General features: G+C 41.4%; 1 protein-coding gene across 1 annotated transcript in view; it reads right to left on the reverse strand.

Moving 5' to 3' along the window:
• The window catches only part of LOC122799626 (guanylate-binding protein 1-like), a 1,262,734-nt gene that overhangs the window by 1,038,758 nt on the left and 205,399 nt on the right, over nucleotides 1-18,577 (reverse strand). The gene's annotated exons all lie outside the window — the stretch shown is intronic.

An 18,577-nucleotide genomic window follows, 5' to 3' on the forward strand; every position in this document is an offset into this window, starting at 1 on the left:
GCTAACCAAGTTTGCCGATGACTCAAACTGGGAGCCATAATTGACTCTCCGGCTGACATGGACATCCTTCAAAAAGGCCTTACTGAAACAGACATCTGGTGTCAAAGTCATGGCCTCAAGCTAAATGCCAAAAAATGCATTGTCATCCCGTTTGAGAAAAACAAAACACCCATGAATTACCAAATAGGCAGCAGCCCCCTTAATACAGAAGAGGTAATAAGAGACCTGGGGACCCAGGTAGATAGTAATCTCTCCTTTGACAATCATATTGCCAAAGTAGTTAGGAAATCCTTCTATGTGGCCCATCTAATTACTAAGTGGTTTGCATCTAGAAATAAAGAGGTTATAGTGGCCCTCTACTCGTCACTCATCAGACCCATCATAGAGTACAATGCCCCATTTGGGATGTACCTCACAAGACACTTCAAACAGCTGGAAAGACCACAAAAGCACCCCACTAAGAGGATTACTGGCCTCAAACACATGTCCTATACAGCTCGACTGAAAAACACCGGCTGTACTCAGTGGCATATCGCTACTCAGAGGTGATCTCTGCCTGACTTACTAAGCCATGTCCAACTCAGAATTGATGGGCATGCTCCACCTAAAGAAATCCAAGTCACTGCGAGCCACTCGCTCTAGTGAGCTAAATCTAACCACAACAATAAATAGAACATGCTGGAGGGATAGATTCTTGTCACAGAGACTCCCCATGCTTTGGAACAAAATTCCTAACTACATTAGGCAGGGCCCCTCACTAATACTCTTCAAGAGAAGCCTTGACGAGTGGATGGGTAACAGAAAATACACCCCTGGGATCACTTCATTGGCTCTGCTTGACAGAGGCTCAGTTAATTAATCAATCGGCAGTGAAGCCGACACACTCTGGCTAGGCTTATAAATGCCCTCAGGCAGATAGCCTAGTACCTACCTATGAACCTATATCTGGTAGGGAAGGTGATAATTTGAATGAAGCTGAACAGATTTATGTTGGAAGATGAAATTTTTGAGCAAATGTCTGACCAATTAATGTTAACATTCCCAAGTATTATTGTTTCTTTTTTATAGTGCAAGAGGCCCAGGATAGTATATTGTTCCCAGGGTGAATATAAAGGACAATGATGCACAAGTTTTTAGAACTGTTTATCTTTAGAAAGGAGATCTGGATTTTTGTGTTGGAGAATTGAGGTATTTGACCATAGTATGGTTAGATATTATAAGTGTCCAGGAATAGGATGACAACTCCACCTCCTTTTTTTAGCTTTTCTATCTGCTCTTATTGCAGAGTGGTTAGGGGGTAAGTACTCTCTGCTACATATCTTTGGTTTTATTTAGGTTTTAGTGATGGCAAGTATGTCAGTTTTTTTCTGAGTTAGCCAGGCTTGTAGGTTAGCTGTGCCTGCTTTGTTGCACATGCTTTGCAGACTGATAGTTATATTTAGTGATTTAAAACATTTAGTTGGGTTATTGTCAGCAGTGGGAATGGTGGTAATAGGACCGGGTTTCGGATGAATATCACCACTTTTTAGTAGTTTGAGGAATTTGTAGATAGGGTAGAGTGTGGGTGAATAGTTTAAAGCTGACATCAAACAACTGAGGGGCACAGGTATACTTAAGTTAGAGGGGATACTAGTTTGATAGGAGGAAATGGACTTTGGTACACAGTATTGGTGTTATATTATATAGGCTTGGGTGAATTTTTGAGTAGCTTTTTGCTGGTTTCAGATGAGGGTTTGTTAAAACATTGTCTCAAGTTTGATGATGGGAGTTGTAATAGGATTGCAGTTAAAACTATGGTATAAGAGAGAAGTAGAATGTAAGAAATGGAGTGGCTCATATTTAATGAGGTAACTGCTTTTGGTGGAAGGACATGAGAAAACAGGAAACGATAGGATATGATTGGTTTGCGAGCTGTAGGTGTGGTAAGGTGGTAAAAATTTAGTTGCAATGGTGGTGGGTGGGAATGGTGGTAGGGTAGGGAAGGGTAGGGGAACAGAGTGGCAAGGACCGAGTATGAGAAGTGTAGAAGAAAAACTATCAGCAAGGTAGTTATCAGAGTATATTGTGATGATCTGGGTAGCTTGGAGAAGGTAGTGGGAGTGGGATGACTGGTTGCCTACATTAATAGATACTAATTGGCTTAATTACTGGTGTCATTCTAAGGGGATCCAATGTCTGTCTGCTTGGGATGACATGCTTGACAAGCCACGCTGCTTCACAAGGGACGGCTTGCACCTGTCACCCCTGGGCTTCCAGATATTGGCCAAGGCTCTTGCCACCCCCATAGTGCCTTTTTTAGGCAGGGCTCAAAGGACAAACCTACCTCCCTAGAAAACACAAGTGGAAAAAAACTAAGGGTAATGCTGCTCAATGCCAGAAGTCTAAACCTCAAGATGCACGCCCTCGAAGCCCTTCTCAGTATGGAGAACATCGATGTCTGTGCAGTGACTGAAACCTGGTTCAAGGCTCCTGAGAGCACCCCAGCACTATCAGGTTTTACCTCATATCATGCTTTCCGGCCCCAAAACTTGGACCGAACCACAAAAGGATGGGGAGTATCCATATTCATCAAAGATACCCACACCTCCAGGTTAGTGGCAGCGCCTGAAGCATCGGAGACCATCCAGGTGCAACTAACCATAGGCAAAACTGCCTTACAGTTTGTAGCATGTTACAGACCACCCTCTCAAACTCAGGAACCCCACACAGCCTTCCTGAAGACACTAGAGTATGAATGTCTCTCCAAATACCATTATATTGGGAGACGTCAACTACCCAAACATAGACTGGGAACATTACTCAAGCCCCAACACCCTAGCCCAAAGGTTCCTAGAATTCATAAACTCAAATGCAATGGAACAACTGGTCACCATTCCCACAAGAGGAGACAATATACTAGACCTGATCATCACAAACATGGGGACAAAATGCTCCACACCGGAAGTATATCCCTCTCTGGTAAGATTAGACCATAAATTAATCTCACTGGAAATCCACATCCCGTCCCCACCCCCTGCACAAAAGACCACAGTGAAGAACTTCTCAAAAGCCAACTTCACACTTCTTAAGACTGAAATGGTATCCTTCAAGGCCCCTGGGCTAGTGGAAACCACAACCCACACTGCTGAATCCCTTGCAAATGCCTTCTACGGGCACCTTCAAGAATGCATGGATCATGCAATCCCAAATAAAACCAAGACCCATTCCCCCAAAGGCAGGCGCCCGGTCTGGTGGACCCCAGCCATAAACAAACTCTACAACAGGAGGAGGAAGCTACTACATGACAGAGCAAAATCCCTAAAAGGGAAGGCATCTCTGATCAGTACTAGCAAAAGCTACGATCACTCATAAAATCATCCAAGGCCAACTTTGAGAGAAAAATCGCAAAAGACACAAAGACAATCACAAGGCCTTCTTTAGCTATGTTAGAAACCTGGGTGGAAACTCCCAGATATGCTCAGAGTTAGTCCAAAATGATACAAAATACACTGAACCCACTGACATTGCCAACATTCTGGCAGACAGGTTCAGTGCAAATTCTCCTCCCCTCCCCAAAAGGAGAAATAACTATCCCAGCAGAGTGTAGCTTCCCTAATATCTCAGATGCCCAGGTGAGAGCCGCCCTCTCTAAAGCTAAAAACACAGCATCAATGGGACCGGACGGTGTCCCGGGCTGTGTGCTACATGAACTCCAAGAGGAACTAAACCCACACATAAGGCTGCTGTTTAATCTTAGCCTTACTACAGGATACGTACCCAAAGAGTGGCGTACGGCAACAGTGGTACCACTTCACAAAGGTGGTGCTTCTACGGAACCTGGAAATTACCGCCCCATAAGCTTGACGAGCCTGGTCTGCAAAGCTATGGAGAGGATCATTATGGAACTCATAAACAAAGACATTGGGGATCTACAGACATTGGATCCTACCCAATTTGGCTTTGTCAAAGGCAGATCCTGCCTTTTGAACTTGATCTACTTTTTTGAAACAGTCACTAAGGCCATTGATGAGGGTAAGGCAGTTCACACAGCCTACCTTGACCTTGCAAAAGCCTTTGACACAATACCCCACTCGGGCATCATAGACAAACTCACCAGCTTAAATGTAAACCCATATGTCACAAGATGGGTTGCAAACTGGCTCAAGGACAGAACCCACAGGGTCAGAGTTGCTGGAGCTATGTCAGACTCTAAGCCAGTCACAAGCGGTGTCCCACAGGGCTCAGTCCTGGGACCCCTCTTGTTCGGCATTTATTTTTCCGAGGTACAGGCAAACATAGGAGGATTGTGGCTGACAAAGTTTGCAGATGACTGCAAACTGGGCCATAATTGATACTCCAGCGGACACAAACATCCTTCAGAGAGGCCTCATAGAAACGGATAATTGGTGCCAGAGCCATGGCCTTAAGCTGAATGCCAAAAAATGTATAGTCATACCCTTTGGGAAAAACAAAGTACCCACAAATTACCACATAGGTGGTAATACATTAAATCTGGAAGAGGTAATCAGGGACCTTGGGACCCAGGTTGACAGTAACCTCTCATTTGACACTCACATTGCCAAAGTGGTTAGGAAGACCTTCTATATTGACCACCTTATCATGAAGGGTTTCACATCTAGATCAAGAGAGGTCATTGTGCCCCTGTACTCTTCTCTTATCAGGCCAATGATTGAGTACAATGCCCCATTTGGGATGTATCTTACCCGTCATCTGCAGCAGTTGGAAAGACCCCAAAAGTTCCTCACCAAGAGGATAAAGGGTCTTAAACATATGTCATATGCTGCCCGACTGAAAAAACTCCAGCTCTATTCAGTCGCATACCACCTACTCAGAGGTGATCTGTGCCTGACGTACAAGGCCATGTCCAATCCGGAATTAATGGACATGCTCCACCTTAGTAAATCCAAATCCACCAGAGCCACAAGAACAAGAGACTTAAACCTCAACACAGAAATAAATAGGACGTGCTGGAGGGACAGATTCATAACCCAGAGGCTCCCCACACTCTGGAACAGAATCCCAATCCATGTTAGGCAGAGCCCCTCACTGACTCTATTCAAGAGAAATCTTGACGAGTGGATGGGAGATCGTAGGTTTACCCCGGGGGTCATCTCTGTGTCACTACTAGACAGAGGCGCACAGTAAACTAAACCCTAAAAGGGCATAGTATTCTCATCCTAAGGGGTGGTGAAAGCCACACACACTCTGGCTAGGCTTATAAATGCCCTAGGGCAGATAGCCTAGTATGAACCTATGAACCTATGAACCTAATGCCTACTGAGAAGTTTAGGGAGGTTTAATACTGCATGGAGTTACTTTATAAAGATAAGTATAGGGAATGCTGAAGTACTCGACTAGGATATTGTGGGGAAGGACTTCATCCAGGGAACTGCAGAATACTGTTTTTTATAGAAAATAAAAATTAAAACTTAAAATGGCTAAGACAAAGCTAAACAATTTCAAATTGCAGTAGAATGCATAAGGTGTCACACATATATTGTTTGTAGAAAATGGAATAGCAGACCTTGAGGCAAGGGAAGAACTGTGGGATCCATTGGTTGATAGGTTTATTCAAGCAGCCCTTCAGCTTGTCCAGTTAACTATTGTTTGAAGAAAATGTAATAGCAGTCCTTGAGGTAAGAAATGAAACATGGGTTGCGTCCGATGATTGATAGGCTTAGATGTATGCTTTTTTTATGAGGGAAACTCAAATTCAGGCAAGGGTTACAGCTTATTTAAACAACCCTTCAGTTTGTCCAGTTAACACACACACACGCACACACACACACACACACACACACACACACACACACACACACACACACACACACACACACATACACAGGTCCACTTTGCAATTTTGAAATTGCAAAATCCTGAGCATCAGAATCCCGATGCTCAGATGCTCGAGATTTTGCAATCTCAAAACTGTACAATGTGGAATGGGAACTTTCTCATTTTTTACACTGTAGTGCAATCTCGGAGTTGGTATATATATATATATATATATATATATATATATATATATATATATATATATATATATATATATATATATATAATTAGCAGGGGATGCAGGGACTTTTTTTGTTTTACTTTTTTTTTTTGAGGTTGCAAACTCTCGAGCATCTGAGTATCGGGATTCTGATGCTCAGGATTTTGCAATTTCGAAATTACGTAGTGGATCCACACACACACACACACACACAACACATACACACACGCATATGTGTGTGTATGTGTGTTTATGTGCATATAGCTGATATATACGTGTGTGTGTGTGTGTGTGTGTGTGTGTGTGTGTGTGTGTGTGTGTGTGTGTGTATATATGTATATATATATATATATATATATATATATATATATATATATATATACATATATGTATATCCCTTGCCCTGGTCATATGCACCAGTGTCATGTCCCTATCTCCATCTTTTTCATCTCAAATATAGCTGATATATACATTGGTATGTATATGTGTGTGTGTGTGTGTGTGTGTGTGTGTGTGTGTGTGTGTGTGTGTGTGTGTGTGTGTGAGTGTGTGTGTGTGTGTGTGTGTGTGTGTGTGTGTGTGTGTGTGTGTGTGTGTGTATGTGTGTGTGTGTGGGTGTTTATTTGTATGCATATGTGTGTGTATAATCTATATCTATATCTATATATATAGTTTCACTTCATAAACGCGAATTGCTGAAATATCGAATTTCAGACATTCATGTGAATGAACTCGAAACTTCAAAATAACGAAAGTGCATAAGTGTGAATAGGACTATGTCAAATTTGCGTTTATGCATGTACGTTATGTTACAGAAGTGTTTGGCTGGGATGATGTCTGCAGTTTAAGGTGAGTGTGTGTGCGTGAGTGTTTTTCTAACTTGTACTAGTGGGTTAGGGTAGGGAGGTGGAGGTATGATTGTGTGTGTTGGCTGTGTGTTGCCTGTGTGTGATTATTTTTTTCTTTGCTGTTTATGCGAACTTGGAGTTAGTATATATAAGTAAGGGGATGTGGGGAGTGTAGGGGGGCTTGTACCCCTGCATTTGTGTAGTGTAGGTGTGTATCTGTGTGGTGTTTTGTTGTATTTAATTGTTTTGTGGTGTGGGTGTTATGGTTTGTGTGTTTTGTGCTGTATTGTGTATGTTCAATGTTTTGGTTTCATGATTGTGAAGTGTCGGTGTTTCGATAGTTTCGGCTTTATACTGTCGAAATCCTGAAATTCGATATTTCAGCATTTCAGTAATATGAAGTGAAACCATATATATATATATATATATATATATATATATATATATATATATATATATATATATATATATATTTTTATCCCTTGACATGGTCGTATGCATCAATGTCATGTCCTCATTCCCATCTCTTCTCGACTCACATATAAAAAAATATATAAATATATATATATATATATATATATATCTGTGTGTGTGTGTGTGTGTGTGTGTGTGTGTGTGTATCTATATATCTATATGTATATCAAAAAAAATAAATAAAATAAATATATATATATATATATATATATATATATATATATATATATATATATATATATATATATATATATATATATATATATATATATATATATACACATAGATATGTGCATGTGTTTATATATCCATATATCCATATATTTGTCTATATCTATATAGAAGCCGCAGTGGTGCAGCGGTAGCATTGTCGCCTCACAGCAAGAGGTTCTCCCATTTGATTCTCGGCTGGAACACCTTCTGTGTGGCGTCTGCATGCCCTCCCTGTGGTCGAGTGGCATTTGAAAGACATGCGTGAATAGGCGTGCCTTCGTTGAAGGTTGGGCATTAAGCTGGCACCTCGGCACCATGCAAATCTACTGCCAGTCATTAGCAGACCAGAGTTCCGCTGTGGCAACCCCTAACCGGGAAAAGCCAAAGGAACAACAACATTTGTCTACATCTATATCTATATCTATCTGTCTATTTATTTATTATTTGCAATTTTTTTTTTTAACTGGGAAAGTCCGCTGGGCCATACAGAGTCCGTTTTCAGTATAGGCCCGAGGAGAAAAGCTCCTCAGTACAATAAGAACAATCAAATAAAATGTTATACATTGGTAGTATGCATCTAACATGCTGGGTTACAAAGTTGAAAACATACTTAGCAATTAATTGGCCAGACAAGTACTATTGAACAGATTACAAAGTTTTTAAAGATAATTACTGCACAGAAGATTTTTAGATAATACACAGACTAAAAAGTAGGAGAGAATAAATCGTTAGAGCTAGGTATTCAATGAAGCTGAGTGTAAGTACAGTTCTAGGTGGAAGATAGGTAAGAGTGGAGAGAAGCTTTGAAGTGACCAGGATTTAGGATTATTCTGATTGCTGACGGAAGAGCATCCAGTTCTTTACTAAAGAGTAAGAGAGGAGAAGTTGGCCAAGTGGCAGGTTTGTATGTGAACCTGAAGAAGTAACTGATTCTGAGATCTACGGGGCCTATTTAGGAGGTAGAAGGTGAAGACAAAACTAAGGATGGGACAATCAGAATTTTTAAAGATAAATTTGTGAGGTGTAGTAAGTTGCAGACATTTGAGATAGTTTGGTAGTTCCAGACATTTTAGTAAGTGAAGAGCAGTACAGTGATGAGAGACATTTTTGGAATTTGTTGCGAATTTTGCAGTTTTATTATAGCATGTCTTGAGCTTAGCTTTTAGAGTGGTTTGGAGGTTGGTAAGCAGAGAGATACCATACATTAGGGAAGAGAGTAGGTAAGTGAAGGCAAGGGTATGTTTAGCGGAGGAGCTAAGGAATAGATTATGCCTACAGAGCATTCCAAGTTTGTGATGTGTTTTTTGTGATGTTTTATTGCAGGTAAATTTCACATTTTAGGAGTTCATCTATGGGAGTAGATATTGAACATGGCTTTATCCAACATGGTTGATTTTTTGGGGGTGAAAAGCATGATATTGGACTTATTTGGGTTGAGAGCTATGTGTTTTTTAAACATCCAGGATTCTGGTGCAAGAGGTTGTTTGGTTTTTGAGTTGGAGTTCAGACACAGTCAGCTGTGCAGAAGATGGTTGAGTCATCTGCATATTGAATAAGGGTTCCATTGGGCATAGATGTGTGGAAATTATTAATGAAAATATTGAATAGGAGTGGACCAAGTGTGGAGCCTTTAGGAACTCCAGTAGAGGTGTTAAGATAAGAAGAGATAGAGTTTTACTATTTGACGGCCTTTTGCCTATCTTTTCAATAGCTAGGGAACAAGTTGAGAGTGGTGGGGGAAAGTTCAATGTTAGTGAGTTATGATAGTAGCAAAGGGTGTAAAACTATATCAAATGCCTTTGAAAGATCTTAGAATATGGTGGATATTGTTTTCCCATTATCACAAGTTCTGTTAACAGTAATCAGGAAAGAAATAAGGGCAGTTGTAGTGCTGTGTCCTGGTCTGAAACCATGTTGAGTGGAGGACAGGTGGTGGTTATGAAGTAAATCGGGCATCATCTGAATGTGAATACACTTTTCTAAGATCTTAGAGATAGGGACAGGATAGCAATAGATTGAAAGGTGAGGATAGCTTTGTTTTTGGCCCCTTTATGAAGAGGAATAATCTAGGCTTTCTTCCATAGTTTGAGCACATAAGATTCTTGAATGGATCTGTTAATTAGGATACTTATAGGGAATACAATAGCTTTAGCTGCAATCTTTAGAAATATTGGGGTTAAATTGCCAGGTATGTTAGAGCATGTTTTGAGCTTAAGGAGTAGTCTTTTAATAGTTGTGGTAGAAATGGGGTTGATAGTATAATTAGGGGTAGAATGAGGTTTGGGTTTAGGAGTAGATGTGGTGCTAGTAGAGATGGGGAAGGTGGGGGAAGTGGTGAAGTTTTTGGTGGAGCAATGTCACTTATGCTGTCTCTGTCATGAGGAAAGCTAGAATGCTGTCTATTGAGTTTATAAAGAAAGAGTTAAAGAGAGAGATGCAATGTCATGAGATTTGTCAGGGTGTGGACAAGGACTGTTTTTTTTGCCAGAGTTCAGGAGGGATGAGATGGAATACCAGAAGTTTTGGGGGATTGTTTATAGTTAAACTGTAGTTTTGTGCAGTAAGCTTTTTTGTCTTTATGCACTTTTTTACCTGATTACAGGGCTGTTTAAAGTGTATCAGCACATCCTGTTTTTTGTTAGTTTGATATTGATTCCATGTTTCATCTCTAAGGTACATTAGATTTTTAGTGGGCTTGGTCAGCCAAGGAGCATAGTTAGTTTTGATCCTTTTTATGCAGAGTGGTGCAAGACTATTTAGTGTGTCCAGGAATGTAGTAATGAAATAATCTACAGCATTGTCTAGTGGGAGTGTTTTTATGTGTGCCAGTTAATATTTTTGAGGAATTCTTGCCTGGATCTCTCTACTAACCTTAAAAACGAAACTGTTATTCAAGGTGATTTATATATCAACTGGCTAAACTTGAATTCCAACTCCTATACCTGCAATATTAATCTATTTAACTTTACTCAGCTCATAAACACTGCAGCAAGATCAAACAAGTATAACATCACAGGATTCACCATAGACTGGATTCTTGTCTCCCACCACAACAAAATATCTGAAGCAGGCACTCTTCAAAACACACTGAGTGAACACCTCTCCACCTTTATCCTCTGTTCCCCCTTAGCCTTCCATAATCAACACCAGTACAAACAGATAAGGAACCTAACTGCCTTCAGCCCTTTAACCTTTACTGATATCCTCATATGCATATGTCAGCTATATTTGAGATGAGAGGAGATGGGAATGGGGACATGACATTGGTGCATATGACCATATCAAGGGATATCTATCTATCTATCTATCTATCTATCTATCTATCTATCTATCTATCTATCTATCTATACACACACACACACACACACACACACACACACACACACACACACACACACACACGTATAGATCAGTTATATTTGAGATGAGAGGAGATGGGAATGGGGACATGACACTGGTGCATATGACCATATCAAGGGATATCTATCTATCTATCTATACACACACACACACACACACACACACACACACACACACACACACACACACACACACACACACACACACACATATAGATCAGTTATATTTGAGATGAGAAGAGATGGGGATGGGGACTTGACACTGGTGCATACAACCATGTCACGAGATATAGATGTGGATATATATCAACATATATATATATATATATAGATATAGATATAGATATGCACTAAACACCATATTACTAAAAATGAAGAAACACTAAAAATAACAACAAAAACTTCTAAGAAACTCAAATGAATAAAAGACTCTACACTGGAACAGATTTTTGAGCATGGTTTCGTTCTTGTTTAATATATAAGGACTTCTTTAGAAATGAGAATCAAGCCCAAACCAGAGTTTAAGTAATCAACAACTGTACAATAAAAGTAGTGTCCACCCATAAAAAAACATTTTCCCACTGTATTTACATACTAATGGAAAACATTCTTCCCACTATATTTACATACTAATAAATAAACATGAAACAGGGTAAAGTAACTATAAGCAAACATTAAGTAATCCATCTCAGTGCACATTTCAAATTCACACTATCATTCAGTCCAGGAGCACATTCCACCCCCAACAACTGCCGGAGTAATTCCTTCAGCTCAAGGAGTGTGTCATAGTCACCAAAAAATAAATCCACCTGTTCTAATACCAAAAACTGGAATTTAGTAAATAAAATACAAACATTTTTATGTCTAGCCAAAGCATTGTAATGATCATTCACTCTGATTGCTCCACAGTGTTCCTTAATATGATCAGACAGCTTCCTGCATGTTTTTCCAATGTAAAAGTGTTGACATGACACAAATGTTTGGGTCAACCCTTGCAAAATGATAGTCATATCCCACGGGGGGGGGGTGTGTCTTTGAACAGAGGCTTGAGAAGAAAGACACCTTTCAAAAAAGCTTTACATTCTGGTTGAAGTTATAGATCCCGAAGGTAATCCCAAATGAAAATTGGAAATGGCTGCTACTGGAGCTTAATAGTCACAAAACTGGACCCTTTTTAAATAAGGTCTCAAGGAAAGAAAGAGTTGAAGCAACAGGCGCTGAAAAAAGGTCAGTGTGATGATTAGTGGCCCAAACAGAAAATCTTTTCCACTTGCTTTTATATACTTTCTTGGTGGAAGCTTTCTGGGAAGCTAGAATGAATAGCACTTACAGGTGAGGGAAAACCTGGACCCTCTAGCAATCAAGAGAACTGAAGAAACCTAGTGTTAACTTGAGGGTGGGGAGATCTGAGTGGAGTCCTAGTGTGGGGTGATAGAGAAGGTCTGGTTTGGGTTTCAGTACCTATGGAGGAAATCTCAGGTGAGCCCAGAGGAAAGGGAACCAAATTTGATGAGGCCAAAAAGGGGGCAATGAGGATCACAGTACTGTTCAATTGTTTGGTTTTCTGAAGAAATTTTGGGATCAGTGGAAGAGGTGAGTAAGCATAAAGGAGACTGGGGGCCAATCATAGACTAGAGCATCTCTTGGAGTACACCCTGAAGGAGGGATCAGAGTGAAATAACTGCTTCACTTGTTGTGCAGGGATGCAAAGAGATTGCAGCAGAGAAGACCTCAATGTTCGAATATGTTCTTTGCTACTGACTGATTGAGGGACCACTTGTGGGGCATCAGAATGGACCTGCTGAGCCTGTCTGCCAATATGCTGGATTTCTCCAGTACATGTGCTGCAAGCAGAAAGCATTGTGAAGAGATGGCCTATTCCCAAACCCACATGGCCTCTGCACAGTGAGTATGAACGGGTTCCTCCTTGCTTGTTGATATACCAGATGACTGACATGTTTTAGGCATGAATCACAATGGTTCCCAGAGGTAAACTGCCCTGAAAGGCCTGTAACAATAGCAGGACAGCTCTCATCTCCAGGAGATTTATATGCAATCTAGTCTCTAGGGGTGTCACCGTGCCTTGGACCATATTCCCCTTAAAATTCCCTCCCCACCCTAGGTGGGAATCATCCAAGGTCACTGTGGCTACTGGAGGGGGAAGGATGAAGAGTCTGCCTACTGATACATAGGAGCAAATCCACCACTTTAAATGGCTTCTGCAAATATTGGTCAGTCTGATAGGAACAGATGTGGGCTGATACAGAAGTGGCCATTGAACAGTCAGTGTCCATTGTATAATGTGCATATAGTATCTGGCTAGAGGTATTAGAATTAGAGCAGCTGCCATAGACCCCAGGACCCATAGAAACAATCTGGTAGGAGGAGATGGAAGAAATAATATATCTTGTACCTGAAGAGTCAAAATGTTGATGCAATGTTGGGGCAAGGAAGTTATTTGCGTAACTGTGTTTAACTGAGCCCCGATCAATTCTAAAGTTTGAAAAGGCAATAGTCATGACTTGTTTGGATTTATGGTGATGCCTAGTTCATTGAATATCCAATATAGATAGTCTCTGGCCTAAGTTGATGCTGGGTGGGGGCAGTTAGGATCCAGTTGTCCAGATATAGGAATACCTGAAACCCATGCAGTTGATGAGCTGTGACCACTGCCATGCATTTGGTAAACACCTGGGAGGCTGTGATGAGTCCAAAGGGCAGGGCTCTAAACTGGAAGTGCATGGCTCCCATGCAGAAGTGCAGGTGACCTCTGGAGCACCTGTCTATTTTTATGTGATAGTACTCGTCCTTTAAGTCTGCACAGCACATCTAATCATCTTGCCTTAGTAGTGGAAGGATGGACTAAGCTGTAACTATCCAAAACTTCTATTTATTTATGTATAAATTGAATCTGCTTAGGTCTAGGATAGGCCTCAGGTCCCCTGTTTTCTTTGGCACTAAAAAGAAATGGGACTAAGTTCTGGATCCTTCCTGTTCAGCTGGGACCTTTTGGATGACTCTATTTTGCAGTAATCTTTTGATCTCTGGAACTGTCAACTCCCTCTGATTGGGTGGAACATCGGGAGATTCTTTTAAACTTTTGGAGGGGGGGAGAAAAAAGGGAATGTAGTATCCTCTGGATATTATGCTTTTCACCTAAGCATTTGTTGTTATTTGGGCCTATGGGCCTGGGTGCAAGGAAAAATGGTCCAACTATCTCCAAAGCTGGACAGTCTGGCAGCACTTCAGGAGCACTGAAAGGACTTGTTGAAAAAGGGTTCCTTAAAGCCTTGATTTTGTGGGCCCCTTCTGCCTAAAGGGTGGAATCTCCCATTAAAGCCTCCTCCTCTGCCTCTGGAAGAGAACTCTATGCTTTGATCAGGAAAGGAACCTTGTGATTTTCAGAACCAAGTCTTCTTAGCCCTTTTTTGATTTCTAGAATAGGTTCATTAAGGGGTGGAAAACTTGATCCGCATGGCATACAAGGCCTTACTTTTTGCTTGCTGCAGGTCAGGGCATCCTTCACTAATGGGCCAAACAAAGAAGACCAATCAAAAGGGGCATTGACAAAAGATGTCTTAAAGGGCGCCACAAAAATCACAAAGCCTCATCAATGCATGTCTGCATATCTCAATGCTGATGCCAGCTGCCCATGAGGATCCTTCTGCTGAATGGGGAACAAGCCTCATGGAAGAGTTTTCCAGGTAAGTAAGAGTGGTCAGCTTTGGAAAACTTTATCTAGCTCCTCCTTAGGCAAGCAGTCCACCAAGGACTCAGAGAGTTCCTTAACCAGGTCTTTCTGCAGACAAATAAAATGTGCCAAATAATTAAGAGCTCTAAGCGAAAAAGTCGCCAAGGCAAACATGTGCTTCCTAAACCTGTCCAGCACTCTAGACTCCCTGTTCTGTGGGTGGACAGTTGAGCTCTTTCTTAGTAGCAGCTGCCATCACCATCTCATCAGCAGACATGCCCTTGTTCCAAAAAAGTCCGATCCTCAGGGGGCTCTATGGTGTCCGGCTCCATCCAGGCCTAACAAGTGACAAGACCTGTAACAGTGTCTGCTGAGGGGACTACCCAAGATATAGATGGGTCTGCCTCAAAGGCCTCCAAAAATACAGACTCCTCCAAAGAAGGATTTTTGGATGGCCAGCCACCTCTTTGCTTTAAAATTTCTAAGATGTCCGAAAAAGGAGACATCATCCAGTGGTGATATTATGGGGGATCCATCTCCCTCATCATAGTCCATATCCTCATTGAGGTACTCCATAGGGGAGTCCAAGTGCTTCCTCTTGCACATCCTCTTCTGTGGGATCTCCTCTGTGGGATATTCAGATGAGGAGTCAGAAGAGGAAAAGGTCACCTCAGGTGGAAGAGTTTGGAGGTCCTTAGTGGTGGGCTTACCCTGGACAGAAATGGAAAGTTCAAGACCCAGATCTGATGCAGGGACAAGGGGAGAAGCAGAAGCCAAAGGGTCCATAGCTATGTCCACAGAGAAAGTCTTTTCTAAAACTCGGAATTCTGAAGATGCCAGGGACACCCTCCCACACTCACTCAAAATTGATGCCATGGATGAAGAAAGCAGAAGCACCTAAGAAACCCTGACTCCCTGATAGAACTGGGCCCACAATGTTGAAGGCCGAAGCTCCAAGGGTGAGGAGAAAATCTGACAAAACTAGAGCTGAACCTCACCCCTTTGATCCAGCCATGACACCATGTGCCTGGGACTCACTCTGACCTGAAGATCTAGGAGCAGAGGTAGTCAAAGTCACGGTCAGCATTAAGGAAGCAAAGGTCATCTGATTCAAACCCAAATCCCTTGGTAGACTGTTGTTCTAGGGCTCTGAAACTGCTATTCTGATTGGAGAAGGAGAAAAGGAAGAAGTGGCAGGGACTCTCTTGGATCCACAGAGAATAGAGCTGGAAGTACCCCTATCTGTATCTGAGCCTTGATAATGAACCTAACTATCTTGCCCATGTCATTGTATAGGCTCCTAGAGGATTTGGAAGAAGCCACTGAGGAAGGTCTTAAATGTCTAGGGGTCTGCAATATTTTCATCAGCACCATAGGAGACACTGATCTTATGGACCTCCCAGGCCAATGAATGCTAGATCCTGAATCTGAGGATTTATGAATCTGAGAAAAATGTCTGAATGTTTGGACCTGAGCTGGTAGGATCTGAAGAAGTAGTCAGTCCGGAAGAAGGCTCACTTGGAGCCATCAATTCTATCAGATCCAAGGAAGCTGGCATAGATCTCAACACCCATATTCTTAGATCTGACTTTTTGGGAATTTTCATAGGAGGCTCAGTGGATGCCCTGGATTCCTTATGGCTGTGCTTTTCCAACTCGAAGTCTTGTAAGTCCTTGGGGGGGGGGGTTGAGTCCCTGGAGAAAATAGAGGAGCAGGCAGAAGCCCTTTTTAAATTAACTTGTTTTTACACTCTTGGACTGCCTGAGGATTGAAACACACACAAATTTTGCAAGGGGAATCCAAATGGGCAGCCCCCAAACAATAAACACATTTGTCATGTGCATCTGAGTGCGGGAGTTTCCTATCACACTCAACACATCTTTTAAATCTGGTTTGCTTATCCATTCCTTAGAAAACAGAATGCTTGAATGCAATCAATCCTAAAACAGAAAGTAAAGTTATAAAGTTTTAATGTTATATTTTTTTTCTTTTTGCAAAGAAAGGACCAAGGCCTGAAGGGACTGGAAAAGGTAGGAAGACAAAAAAACCTAAAACCTTGAATACTAGATAGGAAAGGGAGGAGAATTTTATAAGATTATAAAGTTAGAAAATGTTTTAATATTAAGAGAAAAATAAAAGAAATGCTCACTTAACTGACATTGAGACTCAGAGCACTGAAGAATGCATCTGTACCCACTAGCAGCAAACTTGATCTGAGGCGTTAGAGCTGGGGTAGAGGATTATGTGTAAGGGAGGATCTCAAGCCTGGAAGCTAAAGTCTGTTGAAGGTGGCCGAGTCAGATCTGAGGATCAGATTCGTAACCCATCAGTGAAGCAGAATGAGAGGGAAGATATCAGATCCAGTTATTTTACATTAAGAAGAATTGTGTTCTAAACTCTTGTGGCATGAGAGAATAGCCTACACACTTCTAAAGTGGTAATTGCTGGTTGAAAGCTTATTGTGTCTGTTATTCTGAAAGTGACTTAGTTCTGGTTTAAGCACTTGGGTTCCAAACCAGTTATCTTACATTAGGAAGGTTTGTGGTGTAGACTCTTATGGCAGGAGAATGTTTGAGAGGGTTTCTGCTTGTTTACACATCGCACAGCACCACACACCTCCGTGCAATTGTATGCCATACCTGGACAGATAATTTCAACAAATTTTCCCTTAGATACAGCTGTAGTACATTAGTGTAGTCCTCATCTTTTTGGTCTAAGAAGTATTGCTAGTGAGCTTTGACCTATTAAGCCACCATCAGAAAGTCCCAGCAGAAATACCCATCTACAGAGCTCCTCCTAGATCAGTCCTGTAAGCACCCCCTTTGTGATAACAGTTCTTCAAATGTAGCATTATGGACAGTTAGACTACCCTTGTTTCTCCTGCCAGCCTTTTTGACTTGGGTCTCCTGAGGCAGTGTAGCAACTGCCTCATGTACACTGACAACCCTCTACTAATAACTCACTCTAGTACAGAGTTTGAGAGGTGTATCTACACCAAGAATCTTGAATTCCTGCTCTCTCTTGCCCTCCAAACAGTAACAATGAAGAAGTTGTCAACTCACCCACCACTACTCATACAGATAGTATGCATCCAACACATAAATCAACATACGTGGATATTCTCTCAAAAAACTTAATGAAACACCAGAGACCTCCAAAACACAAGACTGCTATAACTAACAATTTCCACAGCACCCAAGACACATAGCAACACCGGTGTCTCATCTAATAAGCCCTTAAGGCGTAACACTGAAAAAACTAATTTCTTGTCTTTGGAGACTCCATAGTGAGATACATGGATGTCGCTTCATTTTTGGTATCATTCAATGGGGATCCAGTTTCTGTCAGCCTGGGATGACATGGTCGATAAACCTCGCTGTTTTGCCACAGATGGTTTGCAACTGGCATCACTAGGCTTTCAGCTGCTGGCAAAGGCTCTTGCCTCCCCCATAGTACCTTTATTAGGGAAGGTCTCAAAAATAAAATTGCTGATGTGAAAATTGTCAATCATAACAAAATAAGGGTTAGGCTGCTAAACACTAGGAGCTTAAACCAAAATCTGCACACCCTGGAAGCACTTCTATCACTGGAGGATGTAGATGTCTGTGTAGTCACAGAAACCTGGTTCAAGGCCTCAGAGAGTACACTGGCTTTGCAAGGCTCTAATGCCTTCCACACCTTCAGACCACAAAATGAACATGTGAGAACCAAAAGATAAATTCACTTCCCTTCTAGTTAGACTGGCCAACTCCATGGGTAAGACCACCATTCAAGTCATAGCTAGTTATAGATCATCCTCCATGGAATATGATGTGCACAAAGCCTACTTAACCAAACTGAAGTCAATCCAAATATTTCCAAACACTCTGGTCATGGGGGATTTCAATTATCTCCCCATCAACTGGGAAACCTACTCTAGTCCCAACTTACTAGCGCAAAAAATTCTTGGCTTTGTTAACTCAAATGCCCTGGAACAAATTGTTCAACCCCCTACAAG

This window comes from Protopterus annectens, chromosome 4.part0 (assembly GCF_019279795.1).
Source record: "Protopterus annectens isolate FY-2018-M chromosome 4.part0, PAN1.0, whole genome shotgun sequence".
Lineage (NCBI taxonomy): Eukaryota > Metazoa > Chordata > Ceratodontiformes > Protopteridae > Protopterus > Protopterus annectens.